We start from the raw sequence: 16,428 nt of genomic DNA, 5'->3' as shown, positions 1-16,428 counted from the left end.
TGCACAAAGTAATTTAGGAGGATTCAGATGAATTTATTAGTTACAACAGGAAAGGTGAATTGTGGAATGATTTTAGCCGGATGATAAAGCCTTGGATATCAAAGGATTATGTTAAAAATAAAGGTCAGTATGCAAAAATGTGGAATGAATCGGGCGATGTGATAAAGTTAGGGATCATAAAGTCCAAGGTTAATAGGAATGGATTTGCCAACCTTCTCCAATTTGCAAGCACAAAATCTAAAGGCAAGCTAATAACTCTTGACAAATATTTGTCAAGAATGAACTGCAGTCAAGATAAAAAAATTTACATCACAGTGAACAAAAAACAGTTGGAGAAGTTTCCCTTCCTTGAAATGCTCAAGAAAAAAGACTTTGAGGTCATACTCTTTATAGATGATATAGATCACTATTTGATGCAACATTTGGTGGCCTACAAGGGGAAGATGTTCCATGATATATCTCGAGATGGATTCAAATTTGACAAGGAAAACCTCAAGAACTCATTTAAAAAGTTTGCTCGATGGTGGGCAAAGCTCCTGGATGATAATATTGATGTAAAAATTAACCATTTGCTTCTCCTTGACACTCGTTATGCTGTGGTGAAGTAAAACTATGGTTTGACTTCATTTTTGGAGAGAATGCCACATTCACAGCCAGACATGCGTGCTAAAAGAGTAGTGAAAATCAATCCTAAGCACCCAATGGTAAAGAAGCTTCGTCAGTAAGTAGCAAAGGAACCAAAGGATGAGAATGAGTAGCGGGTAGCTATAGCCTTGTATCATATAGCTTTGACATAGAGTGAATTGTTGCTCACGGAGTCAGAAATTTTGACATTTCATCTGTTTAGAATTGCTCAAAACATTCTAAACGGAGGAAAAATGGTAAAGGAAGAAAAACCCAAAGTTGAACGCCAAAGAATTGGGAATATTCTTGAAAAAATATTCCATTACCTTGGAAGCGTTCGACGGAACTCTAAGAGCATGCTAGTCGATTGAACTGAGAAGCTAAAAAAGAAGAGTCATGATCAATAGCATAAACACTTATTTGTGAGGTTCTGTTAATCTTAAACTAATATATTTCGTACATGTAATCATCACGGATTTTCCTCTTATTAAATAGCAGTATTTCGCAGCGTTTATTTGCTCATGTATGACCATAAATCTCAAATTTCTAGTGACTAAGTTCAGTATCTTCTGCAAAAAAAAAAAGAAGAAGAAGAAGAACTGATCAAGCATTGCATTGTCTTTAGTTGAAAGCTTTAATTCAAACTCTTTATTTATATAATAAATTTATTGAATATGTATACTTTATTAATTAGGAACCTAGTATCTTAAGAGATTAGAATTACAAACATCCCGAATTTAAATTTATTTCTAATGTATGATCTTTAATTTAGAGTGTTTATCAAGTCCAACAATCATTAACATTTAAGAAACAACTAAAACTTAGTATTTTTTTAAAAAGAAAAAATTAGCAAAGGGGAAAATGTATAAGCCCTACGTGACCCAACTTATTTTGTTGGAAAAAGAACGATTTAAAATTGACTTTAGAAAAAAAAATCAATTTTCGATAAAAAAGTATCGCTACTTAATTTTTAAAGAAATCTTTTCAATTTAATTTCGAAAAGACTTAAAACAAAAAAAGAATTTTTTCAAATTTCAAAGAATGGTACGAGGTTCTCATTTCCATTCAAGAAGGTTTTACACACTTGAAATGTCCGCTAACATGCGGTTATCCGACGATTTGAAAACTTTATGACTAACTTTGAAAAAAATAATTTAAAAGTGATCAAGATGTTTAAAAGAAATTGCTTGAAAAAATAATCTATATATAATATAAAGCTAGATATTAGAATAAGGGTGCTAAGTGAGCCGGACCGGGTCAGACCAGCTCACCAAAATTTATGTCCACCGGGTATCGGCCTGGGCTGGGCCAGTCTTGCCCTTGATGGGCCGGTCCGATTCGGGCCTAATAGCGTCAAAAGGTCAGACGGCCCAGACCATAACCCATTAAGAGTATAGTGGTCGGGCTAGGCCCGTTGGGCTGATTTGTTTTTTGCGATATTTATATATTCGAAAATTTGAGTCAATCATCAATATAGTTTGTCGTTATCTTTTTAATTTAGAAGTAACTATAACAATTTATATACTTAAAATATCTAATAATATACCTATATTATATTACATATATACTTACAATGTATATCAAATATAATCACAATGTTCTATCTATTATAATGATATACTTACATTATATTATATATACTTACAATATATACCAAATATACTCACAATATACTATCTATTATAGTGATATACTTACATTATATTATATATGTACTTACAAAGTATACCAAATATACTCACAATATACTATCTATTATAGTGATATACTTACAAAGTATATCGAGTATATTCACAATATACTATCTATTATACTAATAGACTTACATTATTTTATATATACTTACAATGTATATCTAATATAATCACAATATACTATCTATTATAATGATATACTTACAAAGTATATCAAATATATTCACAATATACTATCTATTATACTAATAAACTTACATTATACTATATATACTTACAATGTATATATAATATAATCACAATATACTATCTATTATAGTGATAGACTTACATTATACTATATATACTTACAATGTATATATAATATAATCACAATATACTATATATTATAATGATATACTCACAATATACTATCTATTATAATGGTATACTTACAATGTATATCTAATATACTCACAATATACTATCTACTGTAGTGATATACTCACAATATACTATCTATTGTAATGATATACTCACAATATACTATCTATTATAGTAATATACTTACATTATATTATATATATACTTACAAAGTCTATCAAATATACTCATAATATACTATCTATTATAGTGATATATTTACATTATATTATATATATATACTTACAAAGTATATCAAATATAATCACAATATACTATCTATTATAATGATATACTTACATTATATTATATATATACTTACAAAGTATATCAAATATAATCATAATATACTATTTGTTATAGTAATATACTTACATTATATTATCTATATATACTTACAAAATATATCAAATATACTCACCATATATTATCTATTATAGTGATATACTTACATTATATTATATATATACTTACAAAGTATATCAAATATACTCACAATATACTATCTATTATAGTGATATACTTACAATATACTATCTATTATAGTGATTTATATTATATATATACTTAAAATGTATATCTAATATACTCACAATATACTATCTATTATAGTGATATACTTACAATATACTATCTATTATAGTGATATACTTACATTATACAATATATACTTACAATGTATTTCAAATATAATCACAATATACTATCTATTATAGTGATATACTCACAATATACTATCTGTTATAATGATATACTTACATTATATTATCTATATACTTACAAAATATATCAAATATACTCACAATATATTATCTATTATAGTGATATACTTACATTATATTATATATATATACTTACAAGGTATATCAAATATACTATATATTATAGTGATTTATATTATATATATACTTAAAATATATATCTAATATACTCACAATAAACTATTTATCATAGTGATATACTCACAATAGACTTACATTATACTATATATACTTACAAAGTATATCAAATATACTCACAATATAATATCTATTATAATTATATTTTTTCAAGTATTGAAATCTTATAGTGACTACAAATTTAATTTTCAATATATGATTATGAAATTATTTGTATATAATAAATTATAATTTCTACAAATCTTATAGTGACTACAAATTATTTAATTGAATCATACAAAATTTATGAGGAAAAAAAATTAAGAATTGCAAAGACTCAATGAGTCTTTGACTTTATTAATATATTGATAAAGTTCAAAACATACAAAGTTAATAACTTACAATTAGTTGTATATAATAAATTATAATTTCTACATAGTTCAACTCATTTTTTCCAATTCATATGTATTAACATTAACATGAATTGACTCATAATTTTTAAAATCAACTAATCTCTAATTTGGACTAGCTTGTGCTGAATGATCTCCAATTGACATTATTTCTTCAAGTTCTTGATCTTCCGTATCTTTTGCTCTTCCTTTATTTCTACGCTCTGATCTGATCTAATCTCTGAGGTAAACTAAAGCATTCATGACATTGCTCTCAAAAAGTGTCGATTGCCTCCGATCTGCTTCCTTCTTTGACTAAATGCGCTCTACGATGCAACAGTTGACATTGGAACATTTAACACATCCCTAGCCATGGTTGATAGTACTGGATATTATTTTTGATTGCTCTTCCACCATTCCAGTGTAGTGACACTATTTTCATCATAGGTCTCTGGAGCCTGTCTCAAATAATAATTAAGCTCGTCTCAATTTATACTCCGTTGTGATGTAGGTTGTATTCTATTCCAAATAGATAAATTAGAAAAATCATGGGCAGACATACCACGTGCATGTCTTTTAGAAGATGATGGCTCGTTAGAAGGACGAGATAGAGAAACCGTATGACTAAGGGTAGCACTATCAATTAAATCGATATAATGATTATATAATATTTGAATATGATCATTTGTACCACTCATCGCCTTAAACATACTAGGATCTTCATCTTTTTCAATTTCTATAGAATTATATATAAGGCAAACACTTTCAGACATAGTATTAAATTTTATATACGGATTTAACATAGCGCCAATTAAATAAATAGGAGGAATAGGAAAAAAATATTTTTTATTTTTTTTTATCATTTCAGCGACAACTTCCTCGTAATCATCTTTCTTTTTATATTCAATAAGCAATACAAAAATTTCAGCTAAATAAACTAAAATATTAGAAACAGTAGGATAATAAGCACCGAAAAATTTCAAGAGTAGCCAAATAAATTTTTTCTAAAAACATAACAACATCATTAATTTTAGTCCAATCAGATTCTTCCAACATGACTTTGAAAAATTTATATGCATATTGATTAAATGTTGTAGTTATAAAGGCTTTATAAATATTACAAGTCTTTAAAAAATCATAAGTCGAATTCCACCTAGTCTCAATTTCTTCAGGCATTAATCTTGGTCTAAGATTATTTTTCTCGCATTTTCTTTTAAATTCTTTAAGTGTAGCGTTTCTATTATTTCCTTGAATAAAACCAACTGCATGCCTAATTGTTTCAATTGTTGGCTCAAAAAAATAAAGTCCATCTTTTACAATTAAATTATATATATGACAAGCACATCTAATATGAAAAATATCTTCTAAAGGGGGGGGGGGGGGAACTTAGTTTTCAAAGAATTAATAGCAGTGGGGTTATTAGATGTATTATCAAAAGAAATACATAAAACTTTGTGTTGAAGACCATAATATACTGCAACCATTGAAATAGAATTAGAAATAAATTGTGCATTATGTTTTTGGTCTTCATCATATTAAAATGCTAAAATACGTTTTTGCATGATAAAATCACTATTTATCTAATGACAAGTAATAGTCACATAATCATTTGTATTTATAGCACGATCAAGATCAGAAGTAAGTAAAACTCTACATGGAAGATTTTTAATAACCAACGTAAATAATATGCATATTGTCCATGAAGTATAAAAATATTTGATCTACAGATACTTTTAGGAATACCATTAAACATGGAATTATAAATTGATTGTATATAATGAATAACAACATTAGAAGAAGCAAATGAAAAATGTAGACAACCCACAACTATCATTTTTGCTATCTCTTCACGGTCCCTCATTTTATTGTACGTCCCTGTTAATTTTTTGATCTGTGGATTTATTCTACCTTGAACTAACCCAGTAGCACTCTCTATTCGTTCTTTCCAACCAGTATGCTCATTGTCTAGATATCTAGTCAATTGACTCATCTCACCTTTATTATCCCCAGTCTTATGCTCGATTTTTTTTTGACATTCTTTATATTGAACTTTAGTTATTCCGGCTATGCGTTCAAAATAATGCCATACTAAACTAATTTTTTTTTCTTTTACAGGTTGTGGAAGAAGATTAACAGTTTTAGATTGACCATTACCTATATCTACATCAGGACTAGTTGATGTAACATCCACATCATTATTATTATTTTGTTCTATTTCTACTTTAAATTCATTTGGTTCTTCTGTACCGTAAGTTTCTTGATATTCATTTTCATTCATATCATGTGCACCTATACTACACCTATTTTTCCAAATTAACTAGGTGGTGCTTCAAGCATAAGAGAATAATTTCTACTTATATTACCTCTACCGAAAGATTTTTTTTTCTTACTACCACTACCTTTCTCGGGACACAAATTTTTAACACTTTTACCTATATTTTTTTAATCTATCCATTATGCAAATTGAAGGAGAGTCTTGGAGTAACTGATAAAGTTGCTGCCATGTGACCAGGAGGTCACGGGTTCAAGCTTTGAAAACAGCCTCTGGCAGAAAATGCAAGGTAAGGCTGCGTATAATAGACCCTTGTGGTCAGGCCCTTCCCCGGACCCCGCGTATAGCGGGAGCTTTAGTGCACCGGACTGTCCTTTTTTTAATACAAATTAAACTAATAAAAATTATAAATACAAAATTAAATATTTAAATATACTAGAATTAATTTACTAAATAAAAGCAAGAGAAGGAACGATTATACCAAATTGTCGGAATCAAACAAAGAATCGTAAAGTTGATGAAATGTTGAACACTTGAAAGTTGAAAACTTCCACTTGATGTTGTTAATTGCAAAAAATAATAAAAGATTGATATCACTTTAAGAGAGAATTGAGAAATTGAAAGAGAATTGAGAGAAGTAGATGATTATTGGTGGGAAAAAATAATTAAATATTCTAGTTATTTATAGAAAAAAATTTGATTAATAATATTTTTTAAAAAATTATACTGGGCCGGTGGACCGGCTACAAGTCCATTATCGGGCCGGTCTTACCGGTCCAGGCCAAAAATTACACCGAACCGGCCCAATTTTTTTTGGGGTAAGTCGGTACCCGGTCCGGTCCCTACCGTGTTGGGTCCTTAATGGGCCAGCCTTAATGGGCCAGCCTTAATGGGCCAAAAATCGGCCACCTGACCCATTTGACACCCTTATATTAGAATAGTGATGTGCACCTCTCTTTGGCCAAGAATTATTGCATTTATCTTTTTTCTCAAATTTTTTGAATTTTTTCCTCTCTTTTTCGATCTAAAATATCAATAAACAAATTATAGAAACCTCATTAATGTCTCCCCTTAATACTAGTACAATTTATTATATACTCTTAAAACATATTTTATTTTATCAGTTATGAATCTTTCACCTTTCAACTGCCCGGTCTTCCCATATTATAAGAATAAGTCTCCTCTTAATTATGAACATGTAACTGTTTTTCATTTAATTAGTGTTACATTATAAAAATTAATTTCTTAATTGTGAAACATACAATTGTTCTCTCATCAACTTTCCTCCATTTTGAATTGAAAGTTTTAGTTCTTCAACTTTGAGTTGAAGAGAGAAAATACATAGAAAAAAATGGGATCTTTAGGTGATGAAGTTTTAAGTACAGAAGGAGAAAGGCAATGTAGTTATATCCAACGGTGATGGATTTTCAGCCTACTGAGAGATGGAGTCAATTCTTACTTTAATGGCTTATCTATGTTTTCGAGGTAAGTTTAAGTACATTTCTTCATGAGTTACTTTTTTGAATTATACTTTTTCAATTCGTTTTTTTGCCACATATATATATTTGCTTAGTGAAAAGTATTGGTTGAAACTGTATGGATTGAAAAATGCCAAGCTTTCAATCCTTGACGGTACTGTACAGTTATTTTGATTATTAGCAGCTATAGTTAAAAGCTAATAAATGCCCTAATAGAGTAAAAATATCATGACAAGTTGTTGATAAGCTTTTGTGGTTATGTTTAGGAGAAAAGATAATTAAAAGAAGGATAAGAAAATTTTTGGTGTTGGCTCAGCATGAGCTTTGAGTTCCTCAACCTATCTCATACATGTAAATAATTTATTATTTTCTTAGCTATTTCACAACTATATATTATTCTTGCTTAAACATTTATTCTTTTTCGTGTGTTTACCGCTTATATTCACTCACTCTTTTAGATTATTTTATTTTGTTGGTTAACTCAAGTTATTATATAATATCTTTTGATTTTTTTTATTTTTTAAAGTTTGATGAATTGATACGTTGAATGGGTATCAAAACTATTATTATCGTATAATGTCTATAATGAAGATGATGCAATAAGATCTTTCGAGAAAGGCATATTAACAACAAAAATTTTCAATTTCAAGTTAGGTCTCCAATGATTTTCAAACACTGACCCAAGTAGGCACGACAATCTTGGATGATTTGGTCTTTGAATCACCAAATTTGTTGAAGAAACGAGTGGGATATTGAGTTCTAAATTTCACAAATGAGCTGATCCTATCTTTGGTTTTAATAAAAAAATGTAGTTTTGACATTAAAATTATCGAATTCGGAGACGGACTAATTTCAAAGTCAAAAATCAGGAATGTGGGACTCGCTCCATAAATTACGGGATTAACTCCGTGAAAAGGTCCTAAGCGCTACCCCAAACTTTTGTTCCAAAAAGGAACACATTCGGTGCTCGTGTTCACCATGCTACTATCCTAATTTGGCTATTCCGGAGCTGATGGAATCATCCAAATTTCGTTCTGAGGCCGTTTACCCTAAGTAATGACCGAATTCAACTTTTCAAGTTATAAAAGTTTCAAAACAGGGAAACGGGCCTAAAATTCAAATGAACAACTAAGCAACCGAACAGTCAGTACCAGAAAGTCATAAATGACTTGGGGTTACTACAGAAATGCCCTAAATAATAAAATTAATGCTTTAATTCAAAAATGACCTGAAAGGTCATTACAATCATGCTCTTCAAAACTTCTAGTATTCATATGAATTTAGGAACAAAGATATCCAACAGATTACGTGAATATTTAATAATTTCAAACTTAGGTCCCATAAGCAAAACATAGTTACTGGCCAAAATGGAAATAAAAGAATAAAAAATGAGGATGTGTAGCAAGAAGCAGGTAACTTACCTAAATAATTTTTGGGATCGGTACTTGTAATTTTGGGAATCCTACTGATGGCTTGGTTTCCCAATATTATTTTTGAATTCATTGGGCTAGCTATTACTGGATGTCGCCTGGGGTTCCTATATCAGGTTGGTGTTCCTATGTATATGTTCATATACGCGTACTACAAGTATTTTTATTCAACTTACCAACTCAATTAATATTGGTGCAGGTAATTCCCATCATTTGCCATGAAACTAATATAGGATATGCCCAAGGTTGTGCATCCTTCGATTTCTTCTACATGCTCATATGTGGAAGCACTGTGGCGAAAACTATAAATCTAGATGCATCCCACAATTACATAAATGGATGGCGGTGGAGTGTTTTAGCATATGACATTTTTGCTTTTCCAGTGTTTCTGCTTTTGGTTCTGCTTAATGAGACACCACAATTCCTCATTAAGCAAGGGCGAGTGGAGGAGGCAAAAGTATTCCTGAGGAGGATAAAAAATCTGGAGCAGAAGCGGAGCTTCAACAATTAGCTCACTTGATTGAAAATGAAGACAGGGAGCCCTGGCAGAAGCTGCTACACTTATCAGGCTTAGACTCCATCATGTTTTTCGGGCCTTTATTCTTACAGTCCTTAGGGTATAAGTACCATGCAACATTTCTAGCTTCGTTCCTTGGTAGTTCAATTCGAATTGGAGTGGCCGGACTTACATTTTTGAGTTATAGATTCCTTGAGTGACGAAGAACTCTACTTTTTGCATGTGGAGGCATTCTTGTAACTGAGTTATTTATTTGTTTATTTATTTTCTTTGTCAGAGTAATCTCATTTGTCAACTATATCTAAATTGATCGATTTTTTCCAATATTTGCAAATTTCCTTATTTTTTGTATTCCATGGAGCAAATCCACTAGTCCATCTAAATCAACAAACCAACTACATTGCCATTGCCTCTAGCATCCTCCTCATATGATGTTATTCTTTGCTTTCTATCCCATGGGATTGGATAGAGTTATCGTACTTGGATAATCTTAAGAGCTTTAGGTACATGTTGTGAGGCAAAGAAATCTAAGGAATAAAAAAAAATTGTTGAGGGATTTTGGTGCATTTGGATTGAAAGGAATCAAAACCACCAAAACCATGTTCTTAAAGCTTAATGCTTAACAAACCTATTTAGCTGGCTAAACCAGGCCCCTAACGATCAATTTTTGGAATCAAGGTAGAATTAGTGCATCATGTGCATTCCATGCGCCCTACGTTCATCTCGTGCATCGTACGTGCATCTCGTGCACCAAGAGAAAAATTCTTGAATTCATCTTATTTCGATTAGAAATATTTAAAATACAAAGCAAAAAACTACAACCAACAATAAATGATATTCAAAAAAATATTATGTGGAGATTATAAGAATTGAGTGCTTGTAAGTAAAGAAATATTTTTCTATTGTTGTTTCTCTTATAGGTAGTATGCTGAAATTTTCGTAAAAGAGTAATGTTAAATATTTAGAGAAATGAGTCTTTAGTATATATGTTTCTCTTATAGTTAGTATGTTTCTCTTGTAAGTAATATTTATTTTAAAGATGTGCCTGTCCTCTTAAGTTTTCTTGAGTCAGATGGATCTCTAACGTGCCAAGGCTGACAAAGGAAGTAACTTGAGAATTTTATTATAAATTTTTATTTTTACAACAACAACAACAACAACAAACCCAGTATAATCCCATAATGTGGGGTCTGGGGAGGGTAGAGTGTACGCAGACCTAACCCCCACCTTGAAAGGTAGGGCAGCTGTTTCCGAAAGACCCTCGGCTTTAAGAGAGGACAAGATAAAAGGTCAGATAGGGGTAAACATATAGAAAACAAGATGAAAACAGGAATAGCAAAAGGGAAAGTCGTGGTAGAGTGGTACGGGAAGAAAGAGGCATAACTACAATAAATAAATAAATAAGATAAGATAAGATAGATAAGACAGTCAAAGTACAACGGCGCCACAACTATAAACAGCAATACAATGCAGAAATCAAAAGGCAATAAACAATGAGCAGAACTACAACTACTATGGTGCAAAGGATGAATCACTTAGCCTTTTATCCTAATCTGAGTCCTCCACAAAGGAAATTATAGTGCGCTAATGCGCCTACTAATAGGGTAGGATAACGCGACTATGTACTAGCCTTCTACCCGAATGCGGGTCCTCCACACACTCCTATCTAAGGTCATGTCCTCGGTAAGCTGTAACTGCGCCATGTCTTGTCTAATCATCTCTCCCCAATATTTCTTTGGCCTACCCCTACCTCTTCTGAAACCATCCATGGCCAACCTCTCACACCTCCTCACTGGGGCATCTGTGTCTCTCCTCTTCACATGCCCAAACCACCTAAGTCGCATTTCCCGCATCTTGTCTTCCACTGAGGCCACTCCTACCTTGTCCCAAATAGCCTCATTTCTAATCCTGTCGCTCCTGGGATGCCCACACATCCATCTCAACATTCTCATCTCGGCTACTTTCATCTTTTGGACGTGAGAGACCTTAATTGGCCAACACTCCGCCCCATATAACATAGCCGGTCTAACAACCACTTTGTAGAACTTGCCCTTAAGTTGTGGTGGCACCTTCTTATCACAGAGCACCCCGGAAGCGAGCCTCCATTTCATCCACCCTGCCCCAATACGATGTGTGACATCGTCGTCAATCTCCCCGCTGCCTTGCATGATAGACCCCAGGTACTTGAAACTACCTTTCTTTTGGATGGCTTGGTCACCAAGCATAACTTCCGCGCCAACCTCATGGGGTGTCTCACTGAACTTGCACTCTAAGTACTCTGTCTTGGTCCTACTCAGCTTAAACCCTTTAGACTCCAGGGTGTGTCTCCAATCCTCTAGTTTAGCGTTAACTCCGCTACGAGTCTCATCGATCAGGACTATATCGTCCGCAAAAAGCATACACCATGGCACCTCACCTTGAATTTGTCGCATCAATACATCCATCACCAAGGCAAATAAAAACGGACTAAGGGCTGATCCTTGATGTAACCCAATCACAACTGGGAAGTGCTCTGAGTCTCCTCCTACTGTCCTTACCCTGGTTTTGGCACCCTCATACATATCCTTGATCACTCTAATGAGGGTGAACTACTTTTCATATGAAAACGATTTAGGAGGAAATACTTGTTGAAACTAGTGAGATCATTCTGTTAGCTTCAGATACAAAAGATAGCGGTGTGTTAGACACAACAAATAGCGATGCTCTAGCATTGAAGTGTCAGAGATATATTTTTAGTTCTCAACAAGATTAAATAGTCATGCCTAAATCGATATTTCAAATTATACTACTTTGTAAAGTCAACATTTATGTAATACATCATTTAATAGTGCAACTATCTTGCACTAATAAACAAGCACGCAAAAAATAAGATACTCTATATATGATCATCACATATTTTAACATACTCTGTGTTGATATTACATATGATAATACTTAAATAATGGGAAAAAATATAAAAATCAAGAAGAACATTGAGTTATCATATTCAAACTTCATTTTTATGAATGAAAAAAATTAAAAAAGAAGAATATGTAAGGTTCCACATGGTTTAAAGATTGAAATGTGTCATACTAGGGTAAGGTAGGGGAAAATGGCTTCAGAGGACCCTTTTTGCCTCAAACTCGATGACTTCTAATTGTATATATAAGTTAGGATCAATTCTTAAGTATTTAAAGAGTGTTAGATGTAGTGTAGGGTCATAAGGTATCTCTAACATCAAGCCGAGTCCAAAGAATTTCTATCGGTTAAGTCTTCGTATGAGTCCAAAATAGGGTCAAATTCAAACGCCCATATATCCTAGTATATAACAAATTAGGTGTTCCATTACCTATAAAATTAAAGGTCTTTGAGTCTTCTTTCAAACGCCCCCAAGATTGCATTATTTAGAGTTCGGAGTAAAATGTTATAACCTCTTAATCAGAAGGGTGCGCGCCAAGTCCGCGTCGCGGACTTGGTCAATCTTGGATCATATTTTAATTTTAAAAAAAATGAATTGTGGGGGAACATCTCCGCTTCGCGGACTTGTTCCCAGTTAGTTCAAAATTTAGCAAAAATTTCCAGTTTCAAGTAAGGGCAACTTGGACAATTCCTTGAACATATATAGACGAACTTGGATGCGTTTTGAGGTCATTTTTTGCAGTCTTTTGCCTCTCCAAAACCCTAAACTTCATCCTCTTCTCTCTCAAATATCTCCAACAAATTTTCTCTCAAACTCAAGGATTCAAACTTCCCATTGAAGACCTAACATCAAGACTTCTCTAATTCTTCTTCAAGTTCCTCTCTAAGGTATGTGGGTTTTCATCCATGAGTCCTTCCACCCATGGAGTCCAAATATTTCTCAACCTAGCATTTCAATTCAAAATGATGAAATCTTATGGACTTTTACATGATGACTTTAAATGCATAGATTTTGATATATTTGAAGTTTCTTTATATATATTGATGGATATTGACTCTTGATTTCATGAAGTTATGATGTTATTAAAGTTCCTATATGAAGGCTTGAACAAAGTTTTAAGACACATATGGTGTGTTGCTTTAAGAATGTGTATTTTATGCATTTCCATTACTCTCATGCATGCAAGAATTCTTTAAAGTCATTGAAAGATTTTTACGAAATGAACCCACCTAGTTTCTTATAATAAAGCAAAGTTAAAATGAAGTTTGACTCCAAATGAATTTTATGAAGTAAATGCTTATGGAATGGAGTCTTTATGAAATGATTGATTGATGAAGGGCTTCTTAGCCAAAGTAATGTCTCAATGTGAAAGGACAATTCTCGCATTAAATCAAATGAAAGGTTTTAATGAGCTATTCCACCGATTGATGTTTTAATGTTAAAGTTATATAATGCTTATGCTATATTGATGTTTAAATGTTATTCCATGAGACTTGACCTAGCACCAAATGTAGCATGTAGATGGGGGCTCGACCGAAGGGGTCCTTAAGTAAAGTCTCATGTTGCATTAACTATGTGCTACTATAGGGGCCTTTGTCGGCTATTTTAGGCTAGTGGATCCACGATTATCCATTAAAGTTAAAGTTCAAGAATATTTAAAGTTGATCGGAGTTCTACCTGGCAAGTAATCTCCCCGTGCCAACGTAAAGGGATATGTTGAATTTCATGTAATAGCTCAAATGGTCTTAAATGTCGGTTATGGTCGCTTCCCCACAAAATGAATATTTTAAGGATTCACACGATGATTTCTCATGCATGCATTCACTTATGCATATTGCTTATACATGTCTCTCTCTTATGTTCTTCATTTCATAACATACTTTCATACTTAGTACATTTAAAGTACTAACACATACTTTTGGTTACATGATATACCATGCAGGGACCGGCGTCACTCCACACTCTCCCCTCCTTGGCTAAGTTGAGCATTAAAGGCTACGACTTTGGTGAGTTCCCATATTCCGGAAATGATACTCCTATCTTATCTAGCTTATTTTATGTTTAGACATTTAAATTAAGTTTGGTATTTTGACTTAATCTTGTGGGTGAGTTGGGGACATGTCTTAGCCCCTGCCAAATCTTAATGTAGAAGGTATAGTTGGACATAGTGAAGGATGTTATGTTGTCTTTGACTCTTATTAATGTGAAGCCCCTTAGTCCCCTATATCTCTTATGTTTCCACTTGATTTGTTTATCATTACCAATGAACTGCTTAATGAATGCTAAGAGGCTTGGGTGAGGTACCTCCGGGAGTCTCATTTGCCTTGTCACATCTAGGCCTACGCTTGGGTCCTGACAGAATAATTTAAGTAGATTAAATTATCCAAAGTTGAGATTTTTCTTCCTCTTTAAACCTATCCTAAAACACTTGATAGTTCTTCACATCTTCTTGGGTTGGATCTTGTTGAAGTTGTTCACTTTGTTGAATAAATAAACAATGTACGTATAAGTTTTGCCAATTTTAGAGATGAGAGAAGAAAGAGTGTTATATCTGCCCAACTTAACCCCTTGAAAGATGGAGCGATTAAGAAAGTATTAATATATCGAGAATTTATATGGGCCCATTACTGTAACACCCCAAAAAATTTAAGGCTAAGATCCGAACCATTCTTCATATGCATATAATACCGAACCCTATGATTTCTAAATTGTGAATAGATGATAAGGTTCTTTACTATGTAGTTGAAGTATATTGGATGTGGTTTAGGGTAATGAGGAACCTCAAACACCAAGTCAAGTTCAAAGCATTCCTATCGACTAAATTTTCGCATGAATTCATATGAGGGTCAAATTCAAATGACCATATCTTTCTGCATATAAATATTTAGATAAACCATGACCTATCAAACTAAAGGTCTATGAGTCTTCTTTCTAACGCCATCAAGTTGTGTCATTACAAGTTTGGAGTAGAATGTTATGACTATTTTATTGAAGCATGTTTTGACTGATCAACTCGGCGAGCTGAGGGTCAATATGGCGACTCACCGAATGAGTTAGGCGCATTGCCAATTGAACTCGCTGAATGGACCCAAAAACCTCTAAAAAGTGTTATTTTAGGAAATCTGATTCTCCCATTTAGCGGTTCGCCGAATACATTGGGGATGGGACCTCCATATCACCAATTTTGCAGACGATACTTATTAAAAGGTCATTTGTTTTTCAATTTTTATGGTTTTCTTACATTTCTAGAAGGGTATTATTGACGTTTTACCCTCAATTAACTTCCTTAAGCCTATATATAGCCTAATAACCTCCCTATTCATGCCAACCCTTACACAAATCACATTCGCATGTTCTAAGTTATTTCAAGAGGAGAAAAAGCTAGGGTTTTAAGAACATTCGTCGAGTTTTTTAAAGTTCTTCAAGAATCTACTTCTTCTAGGTATGTAAGGCTTATCATAACATTTGACTAAGTTCGTCCACATTCCCTACATTTTCATTCAGTCGAACGCTGCCATGCTATCAACAGTAGGTACACAACATAAATACAATTGCTTTGACACCAAATTTACCAAAAATGGAGGCAGACAAATTTTGGAGCCAAAAATGAGAATGTGTGACCCGCTCCAGTAATTCTATAATTGACTCCACAAAAAGGTCTCATTCCCTCCTTGAACCTGTATTCCAAAAATGAACACAATTCAAGGATCGGAACAACCCTAACACTCAACATGTAATTTCTCACACTTTAAGCTATGGAAACAAATATTATATCAGCTAATTTATCTCAATTACCTCCACCAAATCCTCCTCGATAGTTTCCGATTGGTCACTCATGTATCCAC

General features: G+C 32.7%; 2 pseudogenes; both read left to right on the top strand.

The window, feature by feature from the left end:
- Window positions 1–278: 278 nt before the first annotated feature.
- On the top strand, window positions 279–995 carry LOC129903545 (endoplasmin homolog; annotated as a pseudogene).
- Window positions 996–9,178: 8,183 nt separating this feature from the next.
- LOC129903544 (sugar transport protein MST4-like) lies at window positions 9,179–10,200 on the top strand (annotated as a pseudogene).
- Window positions 10,201–16,428: the final 6,228 nt, after the last annotated feature.

Source organism: Solanum dulcamara, chromosome 9, assembly GCF_947179165.1.
Source record: "Solanum dulcamara chromosome 9, daSolDulc1.2, whole genome shotgun sequence".
Lineage (NCBI taxonomy): Eukaryota > Viridiplantae > Streptophyta > Magnoliopsida > Solanales > Solanaceae > Solanum > Solanum dulcamara.
The sequence above is the reverse complement of the archived record's forward strand: the minus strand, read 5'-3'. Positions and strand labels throughout refer to the sequence as shown.